This window comes from Scylla paramamosain, chromosome 14 (assembly GCF_035594125.1).
Source record: "Scylla paramamosain isolate STU-SP2022 chromosome 14, ASM3559412v1, whole genome shotgun sequence".
Lineage (NCBI taxonomy): Eukaryota > Metazoa > Arthropoda > Malacostraca > Decapoda > Portunidae > Scylla > Scylla paramamosain.
The window spans coordinates 5,109,086-5,117,492 of NC_087164.1; positions in this window are offsets into that span (position 1 = coordinate 5,109,086).

The window sequence follows — 8,407 nt, forward strand, 5'->3', positions numbered from 1 at the left end:
GGGGGCAGTCACAGCATGCCCTCTAAAGACAACTCTCTTCCTTCACACAAGCACTTAATTACACACACACACACACACACACACACACACACACACACACACACACACACACACACACACACACACACACACACACACACACACACACACACACACACACACACACACACACATACACACACACACACTTCACTCAAAATTCAAAATTCAAAATTATCAGGGCGACTCTTACACCAGCCTCGGAGTTCCTATCTGGAAAGGGGACCACAAATGTCCCCAGGTCGGACTGCTCTTCTGGTATCGACCTTAAGTGTCTTGATATCCAACTCAACTTTTTCTTAATTAACTTCTGCAACATTCGCGGTCTTAGATCTGATTTTCAATCTGTAGAACACCACCTCTCCTCTACTAAACCTCATCTTCTTTTCCTCACTGAAACACAGGTGTCTGAGGCAACTGACAGTAGCTTCTTTTCTGTTCCCTTCTACTTCCTCTGTTCCCATTTTCAGTCCAAAGCTGGATGTGCGCAACGACTTAACCTGCTCCCGTGCCCACGCTCTTGAATCTTCCGAATTTTCTATTATTTAGCTACTACTACAGAGTCACTCTCAAACTAAATTTATCTGTGCTATATACCTCTCACCTATCTCTTCTGACTATAAGAAACTCTGAATATTTAACTGCCAAAGTGGAGCACATTCTGACTCTCTTCCCTTTTGTGGAGATCTTCATTCTTGGAGACTTCAATGTTCACCACAAGCTTTGGCTTTCCTCTCCCTTCGTTGACCGTTCTGGTGAACTAACCTTTAACTTTGCTATCCTCCACGACCTAGAACAAGTGGTGCAACACCCTACTCGTATTCCTGACCGTCTTAGAGATACGTCCAACATTCTTGACCTTTTCCTAACCTCTAATCCTGTTCTCGTGCTATACATGATAGAGAGGTGTCCCAGAAAAGGTACTTGAACCTTGAACCATCACTAGAATCTCATGTGCTCTATATTTCTGCTCGGAACCATGCCAAGTCTGATCTCCAATAAGCCAAAAACTCTTTCATTAATAGAAAGTGTTAAAATCTCTCAAGAACTAACTCCCCACATGACTTCTGGCACTTAGCCAAAAACATCTTCAATAACATTGCTTCTTCTTTCCCTCCTTTATTTCAACCTGATAGCACCGCTGCTATCACACCTATCTCTAAAGCTGAAGTCTTCACTCAGATGTTTGCTAAAAACTTTGCCTTGGATGATTCATGGCTTGTTCCTTTCTCTCCTCCACCCTCTGACTACTTTATGGTACCTATTAGAATTCTTCGCAATGATGTTTTCCATGCCCTTGCTGGCCTAAATCCTAGGAAGGCTTATGGACATGATGGGGTCCCTCCTATTGTTCTCCGAAACTGCGCCTCCATGCTTGTACCTTGCCTAGTCAAACTGTTTCAACTCTGTCAACATCTGCCTTTCCTTCTTTTTTGGAAGTTTGCCTACATTCAGCCTGTTCATAAAAAGGATGATCGCTCTACTCCCTCAAACTACCGTCCTATTGCTTTAATTTCCTGCCTATTTCAAGTTTTTGAATCTATCCTCAATAGGAAGATTCTTAAACATCTGTCACTTCACAACCTTTTTTCTTATCGCCAGTATGGGTTCTGTCAAGGCTGCTCTACTGGTGATCTTCTGGCTTTCCTTACTGAGTCTTGGTCATCTTCTTTTAGAGATTTTGATGAAACTTTTGCTGTTGCCTTAGACATATCAAAAACTTTTGATAGAGTTTGGCACAAAGCTTTGATTTCCAAACTACCCTTCTACAGCTTCCATCCTTCTCTCTGTAACTTCATCTCAAGTTTTCTTTCTGACCGTTCTATTGTTGCTGTGGTAAACGGTCACTGTTCTTCTTCTAAATCTGTTAACAGTGGTGTTCCTCAGGGTTCTGTCCTGTCACTCAGTCTCTTCCTATTATTCATCAGTGATCTTGTAATCCCAACTTCTAGACCTATCCACTTCTACGCTGGTGATACCACCCTGCACTTTTCCACGTCTTTTCGTAGACATCTAGCCCTTCAGGAACTAAAAAGTTCACATAGGGAAGCCACAGAACACCTGACTTCTGATCTGTCTAAAATTTCTGATTGGGGCAGAGCAAACTTTGTTTTATTCAATGCCTCAAAAACTCAATTCCTCCATCTTTCTACTATACACAACCTTCCAGACATCTATCCTCTTTTTTTTAATGACACTCAACTGTCCCCCTCTTCTACACTGAACATCCTCGGTCTGTCCTTTACTTATAATCTAAATCTCTAATCTATAATCTAAATCTGGAAGCTTCACATTTCATCTCTAGCTAAAACAGTTTCTATGAAGTTAGACGTTCTGAGATATCTCCTCCAGTTTTTCCCACTTATCAGGTGCTAACTTTGTACAATGACTTTATTCGTCCATGTATAGAGTATGCTTCACATGCCTGGGAGTGGGGGGAGGTTTCCACTCATACCGGTCTTCTAGACTGGATGGAATCAAAAGTTTTTCCCATCAACTCCTCTCCTCTAACTGACTTTCTTCAACCTCTTTCTCATCGCTGCAATGTTGCATCTTTTGCTGTCTTCTTCCGCTATTTTCATGCCAACTGCTCTTCTGATCGTGCTAACTGCATGCCTTCCTTCCTCCGTGGCCTCGCTGCACAAGATTTTCTTCTTTCACTCGCCCCTATTTTGTCCATTTCTCCAATGCAAGAGTTAACCGGTATTCTCAATCATTCATCCCTTTCTCTGGTAAACTTTGGAACTCCCTGCCTGCTTCTGTATCACCACCTTCCTATGACTTGAAATTTTTTTGAAGAGGGAGGTTTCAAGACAGTTATCCTTCAATTTATGATTACCGTTTTGGACACTATTCGGGGAGCAGCATCTCAGTAGACTTTTTTTTTTTTTTTTTTTTTTTTTTTTGAAATTTGTTTGCCCTTGGCCTGTGTCCCTCCTACGTTAAAGAAAGACACAAATGCCTTGCTGCGTTTTTAGCGTGATTCACCAGACTGCATGATAATCAGATGGATTTTCCACTAGAGGAGGCAGTAGATATCTGCCGAAACGATAATTACTCACAGTGAGTCCTGAGGCATTGGATCAGTGGGTATTGTGAACTTATCAGTAACCCAGGTGTAACCTCATTGAACGTTTTCTTTTGTGTCGCAGGGTGAGGTCAGGTCCGGGACGGAGTTGAGAGAGGTAAGGTAGAATGAGAGAGGTGAGGTGAGGTGTGAGGATGTAGGGCAAGAGGAGGGATGAAATGTCCGGAATGGTCGGGCAAGGGAGTTATGGGGAGATATGTGTGAGTATATTGGAGCGTCAGGTTATGCTGAGATGGGAGAGGTGATGTCGAAACGAGTAGATGAGGGAGTCGAGAGGATGGAAGGGGTCGAGATGAGAGGATTAGGTGAAGTAAATGTAGATGAGCTGAATAACTATTTCGTAGATAAACTGCACACAGGACAATTAGTAAACATCCCGTATAGACCAATAAGATCAGAGAAAAATGACCCAAAATGTATGACTGTTTGGTTAAAACACTATATAGGGCGGAAGAGAAGTATATATAAGAGATTAAAGGCAGGGGCCACAATATAATAAATTAGAACAGTCAAGAGGTTAACGACTAAAGGCAATTGTGAATTAAAGTTAGCCAGCCAGGCGAAGACAGATCCCAAGGGATTTTATTAGGTATATAGGACGAAGAATAAGGAAATTATATGTCCATTAAAGAAAGCAGATGGGGAGCTGGTTAGGTCTTGGAAGGAGATTAGTAAAATTCTGAATGAGTATTTTTTAACTGTCTTCACCCAGGAAAACATGCAGAATATGCCGAATAGTGAACAGATGTTTAGAGTAGATGAAAATGAGAAACTGACAGATATTACCATAACTAAGGAGATAGTGGAACAGGAGATAGATAAGCTAAAAAAGTTCGAGACACCAGGACCAGATGAAATATATTCCAGAGTACTTAAGGAATGCAAAGAGGTTATTAGTGAGCCGTTAGTTTTTTGTCTTTAGGAAATCATTTGAGTCAGGTGAGGTACCAGTAATGTGGAGGCATCTTTAAGAAAAGAGATAAAACTTCAACGTCTAATTATAGACCTGTCAGCTTAACTTCTGTTGTAGGTAAAATAATGGAGTCAATAATAATGAAGAACATTAGGGAGCATTTAGACAGACATAACCTGATGAATCAGTCACAGCATGACTTCACGAAGGGGAAGTCTTGCTTGACGAACTAGTAAAGTTTTTACAGTAAAGTGTACGAGGCAGCAAATAACGGCGATAGTTATGAAATCTTATGTCTGGACTTTACTAAAGCGTTTGACAAGCTACCCCATTAGAGGCTCCTGAGAAAGGTTAAAGCACACGGGATAGATGGGAAAGTGTTAGACTGGATAAGGTCATGGCTAAGCGACAGGCGATAAAGAGTTGTAATAAGCGGCTCTAAATCTGAGTGGGGTCATGTAATTGATGTGGTGCCACAGGGATCAATATTAGGGCCAGTGTTGTTTTTCAATATATATATATATATATATATATATATATATATATATATATATATATATATATATATATATATATATATATATATATATATATATATATATATATATATATATATATATATATATATATATATATATATATATAAATGACTTGGATAGTGGAATTAGTAGTGAATTTAATAAATTTGCAGATGACAAAGATTGTTAGGTCAGATAATTAGATCAGAATCGGATGCCATCACCTTGCAGGCAGATTTGGATAGGATGAACGAATGGACAGACAGATGACAAATGCAGTTCAATATTAACAAATGCAAAGTACTTAGCGTAGGTAGTGGGAACTCACACAGTAGTTACACAATAAACAACGAATCTCTGGTAGTTTCAGGGTACGAGAAAGATTTAGTAGCTATAGTTAGCTCTGAACTCCGTCTAGGAAAGCAATGCATAGATGCCAGAAACAGGGCAAATAGGGTACTAAGATTCATTTTTAGGAGTGTTAAAAGTAGAAAGCCCGAAGTAATACTAAAGTTATATTTGGGGCTGGTCAGATCTCATCTAGACTACGCTGTGCAGTTCTGGTTCCCACATTACAGGAAGGATATAAGTCTATTAGAATCAGTACAAAGGAGAATGAGTAAAAGGATACAGGGGATGAGGAGTATTCCTTACGCAGCGATATTGAAACTGTTAAATTTACATTCTTTAGAGTGACATACGTTAAGAGGGAATCTGATAGAAGTCTTTCAAGTGGTATAAAAGTTATAACTAGGGGGACGAAAGCAAAATTCTTAGGATCAGGAACTAGGACAGAACAAGAAGAAATAACGGTTCAAGCTTGAAAAGTTTAGGTTTAAGAAAGAGATAGGAATAAATTGGTTCTCAAATAGAGTGGTAGATGAATGGAACGGATTCAGTAATCAAGCTGTTAGTGCTAAGACGTTAGAGAACTTTAAGAGAAGATTAGACGGATTTACGGATGGGGATGATAGGTGGAAATAGGTAGGTATATTTCATACAGGAACTGCCATGTGTAAGCCTGGTGGCTTCTTGCAGCCTCCCTTATTTCTTATGTTCTTATGATTCTCACGACATAACGGGACAGTGACAGTCTACCCTCGAAAGACACTTCTCTTCCTTCACAGAAAACTATGTGCACCTAATTACACATGTACATACCCATCACTCAAAATTCTAAACTAAATATGGCGATTCCTACAACAGCATCGTAGTCCCCATCTTGAGAGGGGACCACAAAATATTTTAATGTTCTCAGTTCGGGTTGCTCTTCTGGTATCGACCCTAAATCTTTTGACACACCAACTTTTTCTTCATTAACTTCTGCAAAATTCATTGCCTTAGATCTAATTTTTCAATCTGTAGAACACCACCTCTTTTCTAATAGACCTCATCTTTTTCCTTCACCGAGCAAAAGAGACAACTGACAGTAACCTCCTTTTTGTTCATTCCTACTTTGCTCTTGTGCCTACTCTCTTGAATGTTATGAAATTTCCACCATCTGGCTTTGACTATAGAGTCACTCTCAAACTAAATTTATCTGTGCTGTATACCTCTCCCCTAACTCCTCTGACTATAAAAAAAAATTCTTTGACTACTTAACTTCCAAAGTGGAGCACATCCTGACTTTCTTCTTGTGGAGATCTCTATTCTTAGAGACGTCAGTGTTCACCACCTGTTTTGGCTTTTCTCTCCCTTCACTGACTATCCTGGTGAACTAGCCTTTAACTTTGCTCTCTTCCACGACCTAGAGCAATTGGTGCGACACCCTATTCGTATTCCTGACTGTCTTGGAGATATGCCTAATATTCTTGACCTGTTCCTAACCTATAATCCTTCTGCTTATGTTGTCACTCGTCTTAGAAATACGCTTAATATTACTGACCTGTTCCTAACCTCTAATCCTTCTGCTTATTTTTTCAATCTGCCTTCTCCGTTGGGTTCCTCCGATCACAACCTTACTAGTCAGAAGCTCCTTCATTAATAAAAAAATATGACAATCGTTCAAGATCTAACTCCCCTCGAGATTTCTGGCGCCTAGCATTAAACTCCAATAATTTTGTATCTTCATTTTTCTCTCCTTTATTTCAACATGATGGCACCACTACTATCTCATCTATTTCTAAAGCTGAACTCTTCGCTCAAACCTTTGCTAAAAACATTACCTTGGGTGATTCAGGGCTTCTTCCTACCTTTCCTCCACCCTCCGACTACTTCATGCCACCTTAAGATTCTTCACAGTGATGTTTTCTATGTCCTTGCTGGCCTTAACCCTCTGAAGGTTTATGGACCTGATGGGGTCCCTCCTATTGTTCTTCGAAACTATGCCTCCGTGCTTGTACTTTGCCTAGTCAAACTCTTGCAACTCTGTCTATCAATATTTACCTTTCCTTCTTGCTTTGAGTTTATCTAAATTTACCCTGTTCCTAAAAATTGTCATCGTTCTAATCCTTCAAACTATCGTCCTATTGCTTTAATTTCCTGCCTGTCTAAAGTTTTTGAATCAATTCTGAACAAGAAGATTCTTAAACATCTATCACTTCACAACCTTATATATATATATATATATATATATATATATATATATATATATATATATATATATATATATATATATATATATATATATATATATATATATATATATATTTTAGATAGCTGAGCAATTTAGGTATGTGTTAAGACTGTTTGAATAAAAGGAAGGTGTCATCAAAGTATCTTCTGTAAAACATAGGTCTGTATTCACTTTACGTTGATGACACCTTCCTTTTATTCAAAGAATCTCAACACATACCTAAATTCTTCAGCTATCTTAACTTTAAATATTCCTATTGACGTATCAAAAACTTTTGATGGAGTCTGGCAGAAAGCTATGATTTCCAAACCACCCTCCTACGGCTTCTATCCTTCTCTCTGTAACTTCATCCGAAGTTTCATTTCTGACCGTTCTGTTACTGTTGTGGTAGATGGTCGCTGTTCTTCTCCTAAGTGTGTTAACAGTGGTGTTCATCAAGATTCTGTCCTGTCTCCCACTCTCTTCCTAATATTCATCAATGATCTTCTAAGCCAGGGGTTCTCAACCTGGAGCACATGTACCCCTAGTGGTACATTTGCACTTTTCAGGGGGTACATTGGTTGTCAGAGAATAACCACTATTATGCAATACATAGTTTTATAATTTGCTGTCAGATTAGATAACGTCGCGTTTTTTTATTTATTTTTTAATTTCCTCATTTTAGTAAGCAAAACTTTTAACAAAATTATATCAAGAGTAGGGAGAATACCATTTGGTTTTCACAGTTATGGAACTAACCGTGGCCGCAATCTGTGCTGGGACTGAAAGCATCAGGTATGGGACATAATGATCATTATGGATAATTATAAGAAAGATGTGTATGTGATGGATCAAGATTTTTTTTAAATTACTTGAGTTTAGTTTATTAATTCCTGTGTAGTCTACACATACAAATTTCATAATAAATTGATATAAAAAAAAGTAGAATTCCACCTTTATTATTAATTTATTTTTGGATACATATAAACCTATAAAAATGTGCAAAGGGTACAGAGGAACAAAAAAGGCTGGGAACCCCTGTTCTAAGCCAGACTACCCACTCTTACGCTGATGATACCACCTTGCATTTTTGCACGTCTTTTCGTAGGCGTTCAATCCTTCAGAAAGTAAACAGATCACGTAGGGTAACCACAGAACACCCGATTTCTGAATTCTGTAAGAACTTCTGATTGGGCCGGAACAAACTTAGTATTGTTCAGTGCCTCAAAAACTTAATTCCTCCATCGATCAACTCGACACAACCTTTCAAATAACTATCCCCTTTTCTTCACTGT